Source organism: Tympanuchus pallidicinctus, unplaced genomic scaffold, assembly GCF_026119805.1.
Source record: "Tympanuchus pallidicinctus isolate F22 unplaced genomic scaffold, pur_lepc_1.0 scaffold35, whole genome shotgun sequence".
Classification (NCBI taxonomy): Eukaryota; Metazoa; Chordata; class Aves; order Galliformes; family Phasianidae; genus Tympanuchus; species Tympanuchus pallidicinctus.
The window spans coordinates 2,035,048-2,054,249 of NW_026294753.1; the positions used below are offsets into that span (position 1 = coordinate 2,035,048).

At 65.4% G+C, this 19,202-nt stretch overlaps 1 protein-coding gene across 5 annotated transcripts in view; it reads right to left on the bottom strand.

The window, feature by feature from the left end:
* The window catches only part of AHDC1 (AT-hook DNA binding motif containing 1), a 44,763-nt gene that overhangs the window by 12,673 nt on the left and 12,888 nt on the right, over positions 1-19,202 (bottom strand). Inside the window, exon 2 of one of the 5 annotated variants that reach the window (XM_052699107.1) lies at positions 5,281-5,390. The exons of the other annotated variants lie outside the window; for them this stretch is intronic. The gene's annotated coding sequence lies outside the window, so the exon portion shown is untranslated. The remainder of the gene's footprint in view (positions 1-5,280; positions 5,391-19,202) is intronic. 5 annotated transcript variants of the gene reach the window in all.

Here is a 19,202-nt window from a genome sequence, read left to right on the forward strand (position 1 = left end):
AACATTTGGAAGGCGCCAGATGGACGCGTGCCCGCGCCCAGGGCTCGGGCGGCACGGCCGATGTCCCCCAGCACCGGGCCCGGGGGCCGCCCGCAGCACGAGGGGGGGCGCGAGGGGCCGGGGGGCACCGGGCGGGACCCAGAGGGCGGCGGGACGCCCGCACCCACCCGCACCCACCCGCACGCCCCGTGGCGCTGCGGAGCCCCGAGCGCTCGGCTGCACGGGGGGAGGCAGGGAGCCAGGTGTGCCGGGTCACCCCGCCGCCCCCCCGCGGCCCCACGGGGAGCAGCCAGGTGTGTGCGGCCCCGGTGGGGCCGGGGGTCCATAACGGGGTGGGGGGGAAGGGGGGGGAGCCGCCAGTTGCCTCCCTCGGCCAATTTTAGAAACTGGCCAGACAAGAAAGGCAGAGGGCCGGGCGGGATTTACGGCCGCGCTGGTGGCGGGGTGGTGTTTCTTCTTTTTATTTTTCTCTCTGAAGGTTTTTCTTTTCTTTTCTTTTTTCTTTCGGAGGCACAGAGGAGCGGAAGCTCCTGGCGGTGGGTTCCCGTTTCCTGGGAGATGTGGGGCAGTGAGGGGCAGAGCTGGAAGCGGGAGGCAGGGGGACGGCAGCGGGGCTGCGCGCGGCACAGGGCAGGAGCACAGGTGCCCACAGGCACACCAACGTGCAGCACGGGGGCACGCAGGTATGCGCACGCACAGAGGTGCACCCTCCCTGCCTGCACCCTGCTGGGCGCCCAGGCAGCACCCAATGCGTGGGGACCCCCCCTTGCCCAAGGCCCAGCTGCCCACCCGCTGTATTCCTCTGGGCCGGGCTCTGAGCGCAGCAGGTGACCCTAAAATGCAATTAACCCTTTGATGATGATGATGATTACGATCGCTTTTTGAGCCTTCTCAGCACCGAGGCGGCTCGTCCTTGTGAAATCAGAGCATCAGCACTGAGGGCGGAGGGCTGGGAGCAGGGCTGGGGTCTGTGGGGGGGGGAGGGAAACTGAGGCAGGGAGTGGGGTGATGCCCCCAAGCTGTGCCTGGGTGCATAAGGAACCCCCAGTGCACAGAGTGCCTGCGCAGGGCCCCGCGTCCCAGTGCCACCCCACCCAGGGACTGGGACAGAGGGGTGGCACGGGGTCAGGGTCAAGGTTAGGGTCGTGCCGTGGGGCTGAGCCCCCCAAGGATGGGAATGGGGCACCCTGCTCCTCATCGCGAGGGGCTCTGAGCATCACACCTCACACACCTCCATCCACGTGTGCCCCCCCCCCCCTCTCCCCCCCTTCACTGGGAGCATTCCATTAAAATTGGAAGAACGCAACTTGCCGGCAGAGCCCCGGCGCGGATCGTACACAGCCTGTCACTCACACATCACTTTGTAGATGCCCATAAATTGCTTCATTACCTCTTCTAATTGAGGAGAACGCAGCTGCTGTGGGGCGGTGACGGAGCTCCTTCCCTTTGAAGGATGCCTCGCTCTCCAAAGACGGGTCCGGCACAGCAGAGCCCCACACCATCCCAGTAACAACGACGGCACCGTGGGCACCGACGGCAAAACCCGCACCAAAACCACGGGCACGGGGCAGGAGGAGGGCGAGCAGCACGGGGAGCCCATCCTGGTGGGGAAACTGAGGCGCAGAGCTGGAACGCCGAGCCCTGCGTTACGGCCCGGGGGGACTGCAGCGACGCGGGGACATCCCACAGGGCCGAAAGTCCCTCCAAAAGTCCCTGGGGAACTTCCCACCCCAGAGGAGGTGGCCGAGTTCTCACCAGCACGGTGACACCCGATGCCACCCCACGTCCCCATCCCCGGTGAGGGCGCAGCGCTGCGCCCCGGCCCTGCGTGGGCCCCCGGCTTTGTCTGGGAGGAGCAGCGGCTGCGGCTGGGCTCGGTCCCCTTGCAGGATACTGCAGAAGGATTTACTGTATTGCAGCTTGTGCTGGCTGCAGCCCAGCGCACAATAGATTAGCTGTAGCCCAGGGCAGCACGTTGCGGGGGAAGGAAGGTGGGACTCATTCGGATGCAGATTGCAGGGCGTTTGCTGCAGTATACTGCAGGATCCGGACCCCCGCCGCCCCGCTGTGGGGCTGGCAGCAGTGGGGCTGTGAGGGACCCACGCGTCCCCACGCATCGCCGCCCCCTCCGAGAGCACCCGTGGCCGCGTTCCAAAGCGTCCCCACGGCTCGCTCTGCTGTCCCCACGTGTCCCCTGTCCCCGACCATGGGGCGAACGCTGGGTGCGGAGGGTCCCCTCCCCCCCCCCCGGCCCCCCGTGCCGGCACAAAGCTGGTGCAGGGAGGGACCGGTGACTGCAAGCAGCACTAATTGATCGCGATTAATTCAGCTCCTACCTCCCCGGGTGGCAGGGAGAGATGCTGAGACACAAACGCAGCCCACAGAGCTCCCAAAACGGACTGCGCTCTCCCCCACGCACCCCTTCCCCCAAACCCGGGGGGACGAGCACCCATCCATCCCTGCCGCGCCAATGGGGCGCCATGGGGTGCTGGGAGCCCAACTCCGCTGGGTGCCACCCCAAAGGTGTGGGGGACACAGGGTTGGGGCCGGGCCCTTGGGGCCAATCTCTTTCCTCGGGGTGTTTTGAGGGAAGATGGCAGAGGGGCTCTGTGTGGCTCATCTCCTGGTACCCCAAACCCTTGGGATGCAGGGATGGGGGCTGTGGGGATGGGGGATGGAAGGATGGGGGATGGAGGGATGGGGGATGCAGGGATGAGAGATACTGGGATGGGGGACGAAGGGATAGGGAACATAGGGATGGGGGATGCAGGGATAGTGGGGATGTGGGAAATAGGGATGGGGGATGCAAGGATGTGGAATTAAGGGTTGAATGGGGGATGAATGGATGGGAGGTGCAGGGATGGAGGATGTGGGGATGAGGGACAGAGGGATGGAGGATGAAGGGATGGGGAGTGTGGGGATAGGGGATGTGAGGATGGGGGATGTGGGGATAGGGGGTGCAGGGATGGGGAATTAAGGGCTGGGGGATGTGGGGATGGGGGACACGGGGATAGGGGATACGTGGATGCGGGATGAAGGGATGCAGGCATGGAGGACGCAGGGATTGGGGTGGAAGGGCTGGGGGATGTGGGGATGGGGGATGTGGGGAGGTGATGCTCATGGGTACCAGAGGGGGGAACCGACAGCCTCACGGCGATGCCACAGCACCTTTGGCACCATCACGGCACGCCACTCTCCTCCATCACCCAGCCCTGAGCTCCCAACCCCGAGCGCCTCCTTTTTTGGAGTGTCTGTGCGTGTCTGGTGCGGGGGGGATCGGAGAGGGGGGTATAAATCCAGTCCCCCCCCTCGCCACGATCTGGCTTTCGGGGAGAGGGGGGGTGGGGGGGGGGAAGACTTTGGAGCCTGCAAATTGAGGCACCATAATCCTATGTCGGATGCAGTTTCCACAGCAACAGCGGGTCAGAGGGCAGCGAGGGGAGCTGCTGCTGCGCCGGATTGCGGTTGTGCCGCAGCCCAAACAGCCGGCGGGGCGCGGGGCGAAGGCCGGGCGATGGTGGGGTGCGGGGGGCGCGGGCAAAGGCGGGGGGAGGCGGCGGGCAGCTCAGTGTGCTGCTGTCAGCAGAGATGTCACTAATTGTCTGCAGGAGCAGCAAAGTCTCGTTAACCCTTGGGCAGCCGGAGCGACGCCGCAGGGAGCGGCTGTCACCTGAGTGAGGTTGGGGATGTGGGGTTCGGTGGCAGCTCTCCAAGCAGCTCGTGGGGTCACTGCTGGCCCCCTCCCCCCCCAACCCCCCAGGGGGCGTCTGTGGTTTGGGCACGTGGGCTCTGGATGTGCAGCAGTGCAGGGCTGAGGAGGAGAGCGGTGGTGAGCAGCAGGTGGGACAGGGCTGCATCCCAGCCCTCCAGCCAAGGGGTGCAGCTCTATGGGGGGTGCCTTGGGTGAGCCCTGCACCTTGCTGCTGGGATGGGAAAACACCACAGTCACCCCCCCCCCCCCCCAAAAAATGCCACCCCCCACCATGCCACCCCACCCTGCTGTCCCCAAGGTGGGCTCACGGCAGGGATGAGCACTTTGGTAAGCATCCATAGGTGGGGGGACGCAGGAATGGGGACAAAGCTGCGTTCCCACCGCACACAGCTACAGGGATGGGCGCCCTGGGCAGGTCCCTGCAGCACGGGGACTCTCCCATCCCCTCGTACTACAGGCTGGGCTTTCCTGAGCCTTGGGACATACATTGCTGCAATGCTCCCCGCTCCATCCCTGCGTGCCAGGTCAGCGCTGCAGGCCTCTCCAGTGCAGCTCACTGGGCGCACTGGGCATCCCGCAGCCAGCAGTGGCTGGAAGCACTGCCTCATCTTCAGCACTGCTTGGGGATCTCCTGCCTCCTCGCATCCCACCGCACGCAAACCTCAGGTGCAAACCAGGTCCCGGGTGAGAACCCATCTTTGGATGCAAACCCAGCACTGGGTGCAAAACCCCTGAAAGCAAACCCATCCTTGGGTGCAAACTCATCGATGGGTGCCAAATCCCTGGGTGCAAACCCACCCCTGGGTGCAAGCGCAGCTCTGGGTGCAAACCCATCCCCGTGGGCACACCCAGCAGGGGGTGCTGAGCCCCAGGACGCCGCCAGCCCCCAGCGCTCTGCTCCCTCCCCGTCTGCTCCATCCTGCCGGTGCCACCCGGTCCCCCCCCCCCCCGCTGCCAGCCTCACCCTCCGGATACATCAGACAGGTCTCTTCCCCCCCGCTCCCCCCGCCCCCCCCAGGCTCTCTGCTCGGCGTCTGGCTGAGCTAAGCGTATTTAGCGCTTTTAATTGTTCTTAATAAATCAATCCCGCCAGCCCCTTAAATCATTTTTGTGGCTTCCCTCTCCGCCGTCCCCGCGGCTGCGCTCGCGTGGAGCCTGCTGTCTGCAGCACTGCCGGGGGGGTGGCAGGGGGAGGGGGGGGCCGGCTGCACCCCAGGTGTCCCAGCACGCAGAGCTGGGTTCTGGGGGGGTCCTGCCTCAGTTTCCCTCGTTGTGCGGTGGGCAGGAGGGGCACAGCAAGATGCGGGACCTGGGGGTGCCAAGAAGGAGCAGCCTGGCTCTGCACCCACGCGCCCCGATGGAGGGATGGAGATTCTCATCTGCGCCTCAGTTTCCCCACAAAAGCCACCCCAGCGCCCACCTACGGGACCCCCAGCCTCACCCCGCTGGGTGCTGTGCTGCGGGGGGAGCCCAGAGGGGGGTTGCCTGCAGGGAGGGGGGGTCCCAGCACAGCCCGGTGGGGCGGTGGGCAGCCTGCAGACCCCGCAGGGCTGGAGGAGAGAGCTAACCTTGACACAGTTGCAGCAGTCGCTAATAGCAGGCAATACGCCTGTTCTTGGGGGACTGTTGCAGTTGCTAAGATACTGGCAGCCGTGTGAATGGAAATGGGTCAGTAAACCTGTGGAGAGATAGTGTGACACTGTAACCAGCACAGCTGTTGCAGCCTACATCGAAATCCCACCCTTTCAATATTTATCACTCCCGCCTTCGGCTCCTTCCTCCCAGCGATTTTCCACCTTCCTCCCCGCGCGGCGCTGCGCCCGGAGGCTGAGATGGGGAGAGGGGATGAGGAAGGGGAGGGGGGTGCGGGGAGATGGGGCCGGAGCAGAGCCCCTAAGACGGGTCCCCCCCCCTCCGAGAGCAGGATGGAACCCGTGCTGAGAGAGACGGAGCAGGAAGCAGCCCCCGATCCCAGCCCCCCCATAGGAAAAGGGGTGAGAAGGTCAATTCGCTCCTGTCCCTCCTTCAGGCGCCGGGGGGAAATTCCAGGCCAGGAGGGACGCGTCCATCCGTCCATCTGTCCGTCCATCCATCCCACTGCACGGCCACATGGCTCAGCCGGAGCCCTGCACACACGTGTGCACACACGGGGGCTGTGCACGTCCCCTCCTGCCCCCAGTCCCCTCCAGCCACCCTTGGCACAGAGTGCAGAGCAGCACCGCGCATCCCCAAATACTGCAGCACCACCCGCGTGCTCCAGCAGCCCCCAAATAGCGCAGCATCCCCCAAAACTTCAGCATCCCCCAAGAACTTCAGCATCCCCCAAAAACTTCAGCATCCCCCAAAAACTTCAGCATCCCCCAAAACTTCAGCATCCCCCAAAACTTCAGCATCCCCCAAAACTTCAGCATCCCCCAAAACTTCAGCATCCCCCAAAACTTCAGCATCCCCCAAAACTTCAGCATCCCCCAAAAACTTCAGCATCCCCCAAAACTTCAGCATCCCCCCAAGAACTTCAGCATCCCCCAAAACTTCAGCATCTCCCCAAGAACTTCAGCATCCCTCAAAAACTTCAGCATCCCCCCAAAACTTCAGCATCTCCCCAAAAACTTCAGCATCCCCCAAAACTTCAGCATCCCCCCAAAACTTCAGCATCCCCCAAAACCTCAGCATCTCCCCAAGAACTTCAGCATCCCCCCAAAACTTCAGCATCCCCCCAAGAACTTCAGAATCCCAAATGCCTCAATGTCCCCTCAGTCCCCCCAGCATCACCCACACAGCACAGCGTCCCCAAACAGCCACCCCAAATCGTGCAGCATCCCCAATGCTCCAGCATTTCCCTGGATGTTCCAGCATCCCCCTGAAGGCTCCAGCAGCCCCTGAAATGCTCCAGCACCCCAAATGTTCCAGCATCCCAAATCCTCCAGGATCCCAAATCCTTGGGATACCCAAATACTCCAGCATCCTGAATGATCCAGCATCCCAAATCTTCCAGGGTCCCAAATCCTCAGGTTCCCAAATCTTCCAGCATCCCAAATGCTAAAACATCCCAAATCCCTGGCATCCTCAAATGCTCCAGGATCCCAAATCCTCCCAGGTCTCAAATCCTCAGGACCCCAAAATACTCCAGCATCCTAAATCCTTGCGATCCCCAAATACTGCAGCATCCCAAATCCTCCAGGATCCCAAATCCTCAGGGTCCCAAAACATTCCAGAATCCCAAATGCTCCAAAATCCTGAAGTGTTCCAGCATCTCAAATCCTCCTGGGTTTCAAATCCTCAGGACCCCGAAATCTTCCAGCATCCCAAACCCTTGGGATCCCCAAGTGCTCCAGGATCCCAAATCCTCAGGATCCCAAATGCTCCAGCATCCCAAATCCTCATGATCCCAAAAGCTGCTGCATCCCAATCCTCAGGATCCCCAAAAGCTCCAGGATCCAAAATCCTCAGGATCCCAAAAGCTGCAGCATCCCACATCCTGGGGACCCCAAATCCACACGATCCCGACGCCTCAGCCCGGCCCCGAGGCAGCGCCCCGCACGCACACGTTGGAATCCCGCTCCGTTCCGCCGTGCGGCCCGGGGCCTCGCCGCGCTTCGGGGCTGAGCGCCGCACCGTTTGCCGTCCCCGACCCCGAAGCGCCGGCGCTCGGCTGCGGGACGCGGGCGGCGACGTCCCAATGGCTGCAGCCGTGAGGAGGGGGGTGGAGGGTCGGAGGAGGGGGGGGGGAAGAAGCTGCGAACATCTGCTCGCAGGGAAGAAGGGACAGTCCGGGAAAATGTGCAGAGCTGCTGGAAGGGGCCCCGGCCGCGCGGGTCGGGGGGGGGGAGAGAGATGAGCAAACCCCAAAGGCTGCAGCTGCGCTGGGGCTCAGCGGGGTGCGGGGAGGCGGCGGGACGGGGTTGGGGAAACTGAGGCACGCAGAGCAGGAATGCGCTTTGGGGTCGAGCCCGAGTCCCACGCACATCCCACGTGCCTCGGGTCGGGTCAAGGAGCACGGAGCGGATTTATAGCACGGGATACGGCACCGCTGGGGATGGGGGAAGAGTTGTGGGGAGGCTGTGAGCGCGCACAGAGCTCGCCTCCGCCCCAAAGGCGCTCCCTGCCATCCTCCCAACCCTCCCTCCCCCCCCCCCCCCCCCCCGCAGGTGGCTGGAGCAGAACGGTTGGTATGGAGACAGGGAAGCACGGGCTGCCTGGGTAAGGTGACATTCGGCAGATGCCAGGCTCGGGCTCGCCGCAGCCCGCCCTGCAAAGCGGCACAGGGAGAGCGGGCAGCGGGGAGGGGGCGCGGGGAACGCGGGCAGAACGGACCCCCCCTCCCCTCTTCATCCCCCCGCGGAGTGACTTTGCAGAGGGGACAATTAGCAGATGGCTAATGAGATACTCCACGCTTGGGGCGAGCGCGCGGTTCGCACCCGGGTAAGGTGACACCGAGTCCCACGGTGGGGGCACCGGGGCCGCTCCACGCAACCCATGGCCCCGGTGCTGGAGATCAAAGGGCCGGCAGTGGGGCCGGGACGGATTCCCGTCACGCAAAGGGCCGGAGAGCTCATCCGTGCCGGGCCAGGAGGGCCGGGGGGGCCCCCGGAGCGGCCCACACAAAGCGCCCGCGGCCCCGAGCCCCCCGTGCCCCCCTGCCCCGGGCTGCGCTCCCTGACCCCTGCGCTGGGAAGGCTGGAGCCCGCTAATGAGCTCAGCGCAGCCCCAGGCCCCGCAGCCCCGTCAGGTGTGGGGTCACGGCTCACCCCGGGCCGGGGGGCCGCGTGGCACGGAATGGATGCAGACGGGAGGAAGCCGGTGATGCTCAGCGCTCTGCATCCCCCCCCCCCCCGTTTACCCCCTCCTTTCCCCAGTGCCCCCCGTCCGCTTCGTTAGGAACGTTCTGCAGAGCGCAGCCAGAAACAGCACCGCTATGGGGCACAGGAACGCCCAGAGCCGCGCACCCACAGCGAGGACACCGCTCTGCCCCGCGCTGCACCTTCCTCCTCCTCCTCCTCCTCCTCCCTCTCCTCTCTGCCCTAAAGCAAGGCAGCTCCGCAGCGCTCTGCCGAGCTACGAACTCCACTTCCAGATTTTCAGTGCGACCTTCTGGCTACCTGGCTCCGGCAGTGCTCGATGCCCCCTCTGATCTCTCCTCCCCTCCGGCCCCACAGCGTCCCCAGGGAGTGCGAGCCGGCCTGGATGGCTGCGGGGGGGCTGCGGGAGGGAGAGGTCAGCCTGCACCTGGCCGCAGTGCCTCACCGGGACGGGGTGAACCCGACCCGAGAGGAAGAGGAGGGAGAGCGAAGAAGAGCTCCTCTGCAAACTGCGTGCACGTGTGACGGTCGCTTTTGCTGCCCCCGAGTGCGCCCCGACCCCCAGATCTGAGCCGGTGGGACGGGGGATGCGGGGTACGGGGTACGAGACAGGGGATGCGGGATGTGGCAAACAGGATGTGGGATGCGGGATGCAGCCCCGTCCTCACGCCCCAACGTCGTCGACCCCGCGTCCCCCGGCGCCGCGCCAGAGAACCGGGGGGGAAAGAAGGGAGGAAAGACGTAAAAGCCCCAAAATATCCCGAAGCCGCGCTGGGAGGGGAGGGCAGGGCGGCGGGGCTGCTCCGCAGGGCACCATCAGCTTCCCAACAGCCAACGGAAAAGAAGAAAAACCCCCAACCCAATGCAACGCAGATGGAACCCCCCCCCATCCAGCACCGTCCCCCCCCCCAGCTCCGCGCCCGCAGCCCCCTGCCCGCTGCCCGCCCCGCTCCCCCCGGCACCCCGCTCCCCTCCGCTCTCCCTTGCACTCTGCTCGTTGGTGTGTTCCTCAGCTGCAGGAAATTCCTGATGCTCTCCATCATGCAGGCTGCATCCCCCGCCCTGCCAAGGCTCCCCTCCAAAGGACAGACATGTGCTGGACATCCCGCGCACACGACGGCACAGGAATCTCTCCCCTCCCCGCAGCCGCCGGGGATTTGCTCTCTGCTCGCCGCTCCTTCTCTCCCTTTTTATTTTCAACTCCTGCGAAGTGAGCCCCCTCCTCCCTCCCCTCGCTGGCGGTGACGGCGCTGAGCAGCCCAGCCCTGGCCGTTCCCCTCCTGCCTTTCCCTCTGTCTCCCTCTCTCCGCGAGACCGCTCCTGATCTTATTTTAATTCGTCTCAGACGGTGTTGGAGTGTTATTTTAAGAGAGAGGATATGCACAGACATTGTGTTTTCTGCTTTTTCCTGGCCCCGAGCCAGGCTCTCTGGGCTGTCAGCTACCCACTGTGTTGCAGTCACGTGTGGGAAGAGGCAGCCAGAGCAGCCTCACAACTCCTGGTAGCAGCATGGAAATCAAGTGTGCACTTTCTTCCCTCTGTATGTGTCTGTATTATTAATAGCGTCTCTCTCTGCGAGTTATCCATAATGTATCTTAATACCTGTCCGTCTGTAAATGATGCATTACGGCGTGCACACACAATGGTGTCGGGCCGGGCGGGGGGGATGCAGCCGTGCAGTGTCACCGTCCCACCCTGCGGGCAGCAGGGCAGAGCTCAGCCACCCTTTGGGACGCCCCCCGGGGACGCAGCGATGCCCACGAGGTGCCATCAGCCCCGGGCAGCTCTGCGCTCCCCAGGCCCTCGGCGCGGCACGGCGTGAGGGGGATGCGCCCCCCGGAGCCCCCCCAGAGCACAGTGCCGGCTGTGCCTGCAGCGCCCCACGGCGCTCGGCCGGCGGCTCCAGGGGACGCTCGGCGCCTGCGGTCTCCGGGTCCCCCCGTGTGCCAGCAGCACAGAACAGCAATGCAGCACCGCCCAGCTCTGCAGCCACACGGTGCACACGTGGGTGCAGCAGCGTGCGACGCCCCGACGTGCAGATGTGCACAGCTGTCGTCCCAGCCTGCCTGCACCCAGTGCTGCGCATCACCGCCCGGGCGCCGCGCGTCGCCGGCACCCTGCCCCACGTTGCGCCCCACGGCGGCACCCTGAACCCAGAGCCGCCCCCCCCAACCCCGCGGGCCACCCCCACGTCCCAAATCCCACATCCCAGGGCTGCTGGGAGCAGGAATCCAGGAAGGCGAGCGGGGAGCTCGAGGCTTCGCGTTTCTGGATTCTGGTTCCCGTTTCTGCTCCCGGCTGTTTCCATGGAAACTGGCGTCGGACCTGGGAAAATAAGGTTAGGGTTTGCACGGGGGCCCTCCGCCAGCGCCTGCCACCCCCCAGCCGGCGGGCACGCGCACACACCGTGCTTCGGGGACACGGGGCGCTCTGACATCCCCCACGCTCCCACCTCGGGAGCCCAAATCGCGGCGGGTGTTGGGGACACGCAGTGCCACGCTCCGCTTGGCGGCCTCGCCGTGCGCTGCTGCGGTCAGCGGCACAGGGAGGCGGCGGTGACCCCGCCGAGGCGCCTCCCCTCCTCGCCCTCCTTCCCATCTCCCGGCTCGGCCTTACGGAGAACTTCACAGCAACGCGGCGGTGCCGGGAGCCGTCCCACCCCACGGACACCCACGTGCAGCCATCGGCCCCGCAGCCCCACCTGGGCTTTCCCAGCGCCGCCGGAGCTCCCCGTCTCAGGACCCCCATTTTGGCACCGGGGAAGGGTGGCGGGGAGCCGGAGCGGGGAGAGAACCAGGACATGGCACCCCAGGGGAGCCGTGCAGCCTAATGAATGGAGGCTTTTAAAAAGCACTTTGAGTGAGAAGTGCCGGAGTAGGAACTAATTATTCCTCCTGCGTGCGCAACACACTCGTACGCACACCCGTGCACGCGCGCAGGCGCCCTGCTGCCTCCCGGCCCCGCAGCTGCACGGATCGCGGCGCAGCACCCAGCGCAGCACCCAGCGCAGCACCGCCGCAGCCGAGGCTCTGCCTTTTGGGCTCTCGCTCCCCTGGGTGCGGCCGCGGGTCCCCCTTCGGGTGCCGTTGCTGGCAGCCGGCTGGGTGCTGCCGGGGCTCGGGGCGACGCTCGCGCTCCTTTCCCCCTTTCTGCGGCTCCCGCTGTTTTTTGGAAGGGTTCCCTCCGCCCCTTCCTCGTTTTATTACAGATCCGCCATTTCACGGCGCTCGAAGGCCGCCCTCTCCCCGACGGACGGCACCTGGAGCCCCGCGCAGGTGTGACCTCGCCGAGGCCATCGGGCGGCTGTCATATTATGGGATGCTTGGAGCCGAGCCCGGCCCCGCGCCGCGGCCCCGCTGCGTCGCACCGTGCCAACAGCTTTGGGGACGCGGTGCTGTCCCCTCTGCGGTCCCCGCGGTGCGCTGCACCATTTTGCATTCTGGTGCTGACCGGGCCCTGCTAACCTCCCACTCCCACCCCCACAACGGGCTGCGTTTCAGCTGCTCTTGAAATCTGTCCAGGCTGGATTCATCACAAGAGCCCTCAAGCGGCTGCAAACAAACAGAAAAAAAAAAAAAAAGAGAGAGAGAAAGAGAAAGAGAGAGAAAGGGAGCGAGAAAAGCGATCGATCGGCGCTGGGGGGCCCGAGCCCCTCCGGTGGCTTCGACCCGGCCCCCCACTCACGGCCACACTGAGCGCAGGGGTGCGGGGAAGGGGCTGCGGGGGGCTCGGGCGTGGGAACGGGGTGCCCGCAGCCCCCGGTGGCGATGCGGTGCTGCTCCTCTCCGCTCCCCTTCCCGGTGCACCGCTCTGCAACTTCCCTCTTGTGGTTACTGCAGTTCAGAAAGCAAACAGGAGAGAGAAATAGGAAATCGCAGGGATTGCGGCGCGGGGGCCGGGCTGGGGTGCGCCCTGCGCCGTGGTGGGGGGGGGAACCCCGCGGGGTCGGTGGAAGGGAGGCAGAATCCGTGCCGTGGGGGGGAAAGGGGGGAACACGGGCCGGGAGACGCGGGGTTCCGACGGGCACTCCGCCCTGCCCTGGCTGGGATGAAGGGCAGGAAACATCGCGGAGGGAATCGGTGAGGCGCGCTCGCGGTGCTGCGCCGGGTTTTTAATAGGGGCCGGGTGATTTTAGCACCGCTAACGATCCCATCTGCGGTTGCCACGCTCCAGCTCCGCGCCCGGCTCTGCTCTGCCCTGCCGGAGCCGCTCCGGGGCCGAAGATGCTGCAGCCAACGCGGTGACACGGTGACACGGTGCAGCGCTGCGCGCCGGCTGCAAACACCGCAGCTCTGCGAAGGCTGCTCCGACCCCGACCCTCCCCTGTGCTGCAGGAGAGCCGCCGCCAAGCCCAGCTCCCTTCGGCTGATTAGCAGAGACGGAGATTTACTGCTAATTACCCGCGCCGCAGTTGTGCTCGCAGGCCTGGGCACGGAGGGGGGGCACGGCGGGGCAGGGGGTGTGCGGTGCCGGGGATTCAGCCCCATGCTGTCACCGCGTCCACAGCATGAAATATAACTGCAGTGGGGAACGGCACCAAAAGGTGATGCAGGTTTGGGTGTCACCACAGCGCCGAGGAGCCCCGTGGGTCCCCTAGAGCTCACTGGGACCCACTCCTGTCCCCCAGCCCCTCGGCTCCTGGCTCTCCCTCTGCCTCAGGCACGCACAGAGCACGGCACAAGCCATCCTCCGTGCCCTTAGCATGCACACAAGCGGGCCAAACCCTGCCCTCCGAGCAGGGGAGGCTGTTCCAGCCCCCACCATCCATGCCCAGCCGGGGGCAGCTGGCAGCCCGACAGCCAAGCGCCCAGCCTCACCCCCCATTCCCACTCCCCATAGACAGCCGCGTCCGCTGAGCCCCTCGCACCGCAGCACAGCGCCCGTGGGGGTGGGCAGCTCCCCGCAGCCAGTACCACTATGGCAGGAGGAGAGGGGCACGGGGCCGGCACTGCAGGGCTCCTCTTCCTCCTGCAATGTCAACCCACTGCTCCGCATCCGCCAAGGCTGCCCTTGGACGAGCTGCCGGCTGCGCTGCCTGGGTTGCCAAGCCCAGGACAAGCTCTTTAGCTGGGCTCTGCCAGAACAGATGCCTGGGCTACTGTAATTCTTCCTAGCACGGATTGGGAGGGGAAAAAAAGCAACCTCGTTTAAGCACTGCAGAGGCTGCTGCTTCTGCAAATCCCACCCAACAGGGACCCCGAAAGCCGGAGCACGGAGCAGGGTGGCACTGGAACGGCTGCGCCGGGAGGGGAGGTGATGCACGGCGAGGCACAGCAAAACGTGGCTCCATCGCCAGCTGGGGAGGAGAGAGCAACCACTGCAAGGACAAGTGGGAACCGCGCGCTCCGTGCCACCAGTGTCCTTGCAGCCGCTCGCCTGCTTCATGTCGATGCTCCCCACCAAACAAAGATCCCGTTCTCATGGCAATGTCCTTTGCAGAACAGGCAGAGAGCAACGCGAGGCGGATTCAGCAGAGCTGTGGGGAGGAGAGAGCTGGACCCAAACAGAACGGTTCCCTGCGCTGCTCAGGGAGGTTTGCGCTCCTTCTCGCGCTCCCTGCGAGTTTCTCCCTCTGCAACTCCCCCCCCAACCCAAACCCCCCCTGGCTCCCCACACTGCTTGGCCACAGGGGCAGGAAAGGGCTGTGCCACGGCCGTGGCGCACGCAAAGGAGGCCAGCAGCATTTCCACAAAGACAGTTTCTTCCATTGGCTGCAGTTTGGGGCTGCCAAAAGCCAAAACAAGAATGGAAACATCCCATTTTTTTGGCCAAAATTCAAGGCAGGTTTTTTTTCTTCTTCTTCTTTCTTTTTTTTCTTTCTTTTTTTTTTTTTCCCCCTCATCTTTGGTTAGGAACGGAAATTCCCTGCCATGAAAACATGACGAAACCCCAAACCAAAACACAGCTCGGAACGAAACCTTCGCCCGGTTCCCCAGGGATGCCATGCAGGGCAGGTCCCAGGGCTGGGCACTGCGGGGGAAGAAGCACCAGGGGATCTCTCCACCCACCAACACTGCTTCCCCCTCCCTCCATGTGCCTTTGGGTGACACCACCGCTTCCCATCCCCACTTTTGCACTGCCAGACACCAAAAGCGGTGCCACGGGGCTGGGAAGGAGCTGCTCTGCACACAGCACACGCAGACGGACGCGGGTTCTGTCCGGTTTCCATCCATCCTGAGCTCCCGTGCAGGGCTTGTGTGTCACATCTGGGGGTGCCAGCACCCCCCCGGCGCACCCAGTGCTCGCAGCAGATGCTCAGCTGCAGGATGAATGGCCCTCCCCACCCCAGGCCCTGCTCTGCAGCTCCCGTTCCGGAGCCTGGATCCGGCCACGCAGGCTGAATAAGGCTCTGCCTTTGTCCGGCTCCCCCCGTCGCGCTTCCCCTTATCTACCCGGCCGCCTTGCCAAGACCACGAGGCTGTGAGCAGGGAGAGGCCGTGCGGCATCTCCCGGGGCTGTTAACTCTTCTCTGCTCTGCGCACGTTCTCCCAGCCCCATCCCACAGCCATCCCCGCTCCTCCTCACCCCTGCATCCCAGCCGCCCCGCTGCGTGCCGCCCCGTGCACCCCTCCCATCTCCCTGGCACCCGGGGGGGGGTTGGGGGTGGGCGCGGGGCCCACGGGTGTCCCCGGGGCAGAGCACAGCCCGGCGATGTGCTGCACTGCTGCGCGCAGCAATTAACCTCGGGAGAGCAGCGCGGCCGCTGCCAAGAACCACATTAGGTGTGTGTGGCAGTGTCTAGACATGCAAGAGACCAGAGGCCTTGATCTGGAGGAAGGCGGCTCGGTCCCTTCCCCCCTCCCCACCCCCCCTCTTCCTACCCCCCCCCTCCCGGCCTTGGCACGGGGTTCAGCCGCCCCAGCACTGCTCTTCCCAGCAGGGTTGGCCGGGTGTGGGATGCTCAGCGCGAGGCCGAGCCCTGCCCCACATCCCAGCACACCAGGGGGCTCTGGAAGCATCACGGTGCCGTTTGGCACAGCAAGGCCACAGTGCCACACAATGGGTGCCCCGACACCACACCGCCAGGGCGGGCAGTGAGAACGGAAGGGAGAAAAGCAGCAGCCAGCTGCACCCAACCCACCTCCCAGACAACAGCAACCATCTCAACCATCCCAACCATCCCAACCATCCCGGGGGAGCCAGCAGCAAGCCCCCAGGGCCAGGGATGGAGCTGGGCAGGGTCCCCACTCACCACCTCCCCATATCCGTACCCACGGTGCTCGGCTGCACCACACAGCCTGGCGCTGCCCGTCCCCTCCTGCCACGCAGTGCTGGGCTGTGGCCTCGTGGGTGCTGCAGGGACAGGTGGGTGCTATGGGGATGGGGTGGGTGCTCCCCCGGCACCCCCTGCTCTCACCTCTACCCCAGCCGGCTGCGGAATGCTTCGGGAGAAGAGATTTTCCCGACGTTAATTAATTAAAATAAACAGCAAATTAAATACAGCAAAATTAAAATAGCTCCGGAAATTAATTTTCAACAAAACCCACCTGGAAAGGCTGGATATTTAAAGAATTAATGGAGCCCTCCGAGACCATAAAGAACCGCCGAACTCCCGGCATCCACCAGCCCCCCTCCGACACCCCCGGGGGGCGCGGGGCCGTGGGGAAATGAGGACGGGACCCCCGGTCGGAGCCCACCCCGCACCCACACGCCTTGTCTCCGCGCCGCCGCGTGGCCCTGCTGGTGGCTGCACGTGGCTGCGGTGCGAGAGCGAAGGGAGGAGGGAGGAGGAGAGGCTGAGCTCGCAGCTCTGCTCCTCCTGCTGTGCGCTGCGCGGCACCACGCGCTCCGGCTCGCACCCTGGCAAAATCACCGCCTCCAAAAACCCCACTGCTCACCCCACGTTTCATCCCCACGAACGCGGCTGGATGAATGGGCGGCAGGGCTGGGCAAAGCTCCTCATGCAGGGGTGCGAAGGGCCGGGACCCCCCCCAACCCCCCACAGCTGCACCGCGCAGGGCTGGGAGCCCCCCCGGCCTCCCTGGTGCCGTTTCCTCTCCCCGCACGCTGGGTGTGTGCGCCGGGAAACACCGGTGAGCAAAAAAGCTCCGGAAGGAAACAGAGAAAGCGAGAAGAAGCGTGCAGGTGGGGAGCAGGAGAGCTCGGGGCCGCCCCCAGCCCGGGGGGGGTTGGGAGCACTGCCTGCAAACCGCACGCGTCTCCCAGCCGCTCCCCCCGTGGGGGGAAACTGAGGCACGCGGGGGGCGGCTCTGCACCCCCGCCCTCTCCAGCGCTGCGGCCGGGATGACACCAGCTCCTCCAGCTCCTCCCGCTCCACCCTGTTCCTGCAGGAACCCACGAGCCCCAGAGCCGGGCGCACCGCCAGCACCGCCGCTCCCACCCGCACACGGCACTGCGATCGGCTCCGGCCTCGCACCGCACCGCGTCCCGCAGCGGGGCACCGCGACCTCGGCCCCGCGCCCTGGCAGGTTTCCCCTTCGCTTGCCAGCGATGCCAACGGGCAGAGGTGGAGGACGATGGAAGCAGAGGGCGAAGGAAAGCGGTGCGCGGGGGAAGGGGTGATTATTTGTTCCCCCGTTTATTTGCTCGCTGCAGACAAAGGTGGCTCTGCGTGCCGGCCGGGAGGGCGCGGGACGCCGGTGGGGCAGCCGCTCCGGGGCTCTGGGTGGCCGCTTCCTCCGCACACAGATGGCTGTTTCGACTCAGTCGAGCGCTTGACCTAAATCTCCTCCTGATCCACGGGAGCTGCAGTCCCTCAGCAGCACAGCTCAAGGCGAGGAGGAGGAGGAGGAGGAGGAGGAGGAAGGGAGCCAGCTGCAGACCGGCGGGAGGGTCACGCCGTGGGGTCCCCACCCCGGGGCTGGCGGAGGGTGGAAATCTCCACCATCTCCGACCGATCTCCGATATCTCCCCAAATCTCCGAAACCTCGGAAATCTCCGAAATCTCCCACGCTTTCAGCCCCGGCTCCCACTTTCCGCGCCTGCGCGCCCGGCCCCGCAGCTTCGACGCCCCGGCAGCCCACTTCCTCGCCCAGGGGCCTCGCAGAGGAAGCTCCAACGGTTCCGAAAGTTTTCGGCTGTGACTCAGCCGCTGGCTGGGGTGGCCGAGGTTGGCCCCGACGTGGGGCCGCGGGACCCCGGCGGTTCGGGGGGATTTTTGGGCTCCCCAGACGAGGGCTGTCTGCACCGCGCCGCGCTCCACCCCCAGTGTCAGAGCAGCCCAAACCGGCTCCCAGCGACAGCAGAAAGCTTTTAAAATCCCCTACGCGCGGCATGACTCACTCCAAAGCCAGTGCCCAAAACAAGCTCCGACACGGAGAGGAATGGAGACGGCAGAGATGTTGGGGGCGGGCAGGAGGGGCTGGGGAGGGCCGGGGAGGGGGAAAAGGGGGAGAGAGGGAGACAGAAGGAGGCAGAGAAAGAGAAGAGGCAGAAATAACAGCATCTGAAACTCTGCCTGCTGGAGGCTAATTGGTTCCGGCACAGCCTGGTTTGTTTGGCAATGTTTCCTCTAATCCTTCAGGCTCCGCGCTCCCAGCCCCAGAGACGCGGGGACATCGCTCCGCCCGGCACCGACACCCGGGCAGCGCCGCTGCGGCACTGGGGGCCGCCTACCCCCCCCAGTAGCGGCGGTGCCCCCCGGGGGTCTCCAACCGGGGGCTGCGAGCACCAGCCACGGGGACGGCGCGTACCCCTCGGTGGGAGGATGCTCGGAGGCAGCGGCCGGGGCGGCGGAGGGAAAGGGAAGGGAAGGAAGGGAAGGGGAAGAAAGGGGGGGCCCCACGGCCCAGCATGGCCGAGCCAGAGCACTCGCCAAGAGTCGGCAGCTTTGTTCCAGGTGCCGGCTCCCTTTTTTTCATTAGGCTAATGGGATGCGGATGCATTATTCCATTCCACATGCTGCTAATGAACCACTCAGGCCAGTGCATTTGCATTAATGTGCAAAGCACTGGAGGAGGGTGGAGTGGCTGCATCTGGCCAAGCCTGACCTTCCCGCGCCGCCCAGCCTTCCCGACGCGCGGCCCCGCAGCCCCCGAGAGCCGCGCGCTCCCGCAGCCCCGCACGGACCCTTGATCTCCCCGGGGCGGCTCCGGCGCACATTCCAAGACACATTAACCAGCCCCAACCTTCGGTGGCCCCGCCGTTGTTGGGCCTGCTGGGCTCCATCACCCCTCCCTGCACAAACGCAGGCCGGGCTCTGGTGCCCCGCGTGCTGGGAACTGTGACGGCGCTGCCGAGCACGGCGCTGCTCCCCTAGGAGTCACCGCGTCCTGCAAGGAGCTGCCCCTTCCCTGACCGCGAGCCCCAGCACCGCAGGACTGTGGCAGGACCTCCCCGGTCCGCTCTGTTGGGTGAGAGGAGAAGGGGGGCTGCCCCCCTCCCGGGTCCCCCCGATGCTGGCACTCGGTGCTGGGCGCGGGCGTCATCGGAGCCCTTCGGTTGTTTGTTACAGCTCCCAACTGCCTCCGTCCCCGGAGAGGTTTCGAAGGCGAGTGACCCAAGAACTGGAATGTGCAGAGCCTCCAGCAAACAGAGCCAGCTGCCTGCGCCCGCGCAGGGGGGGCGGTGAGGGGAGAGCAGCCGGCCCCGCGGCACGGCACGGCACGGCACGGCACGGCACGGCACGGCACCACGTGGCACAGCATGGCACGGCGCTGCGTGGCACCACATGGCAAAGCGTGGCACGGCGCGGAATGGCACGGCACGGGGTGGCACGGCACGGTTCTGCA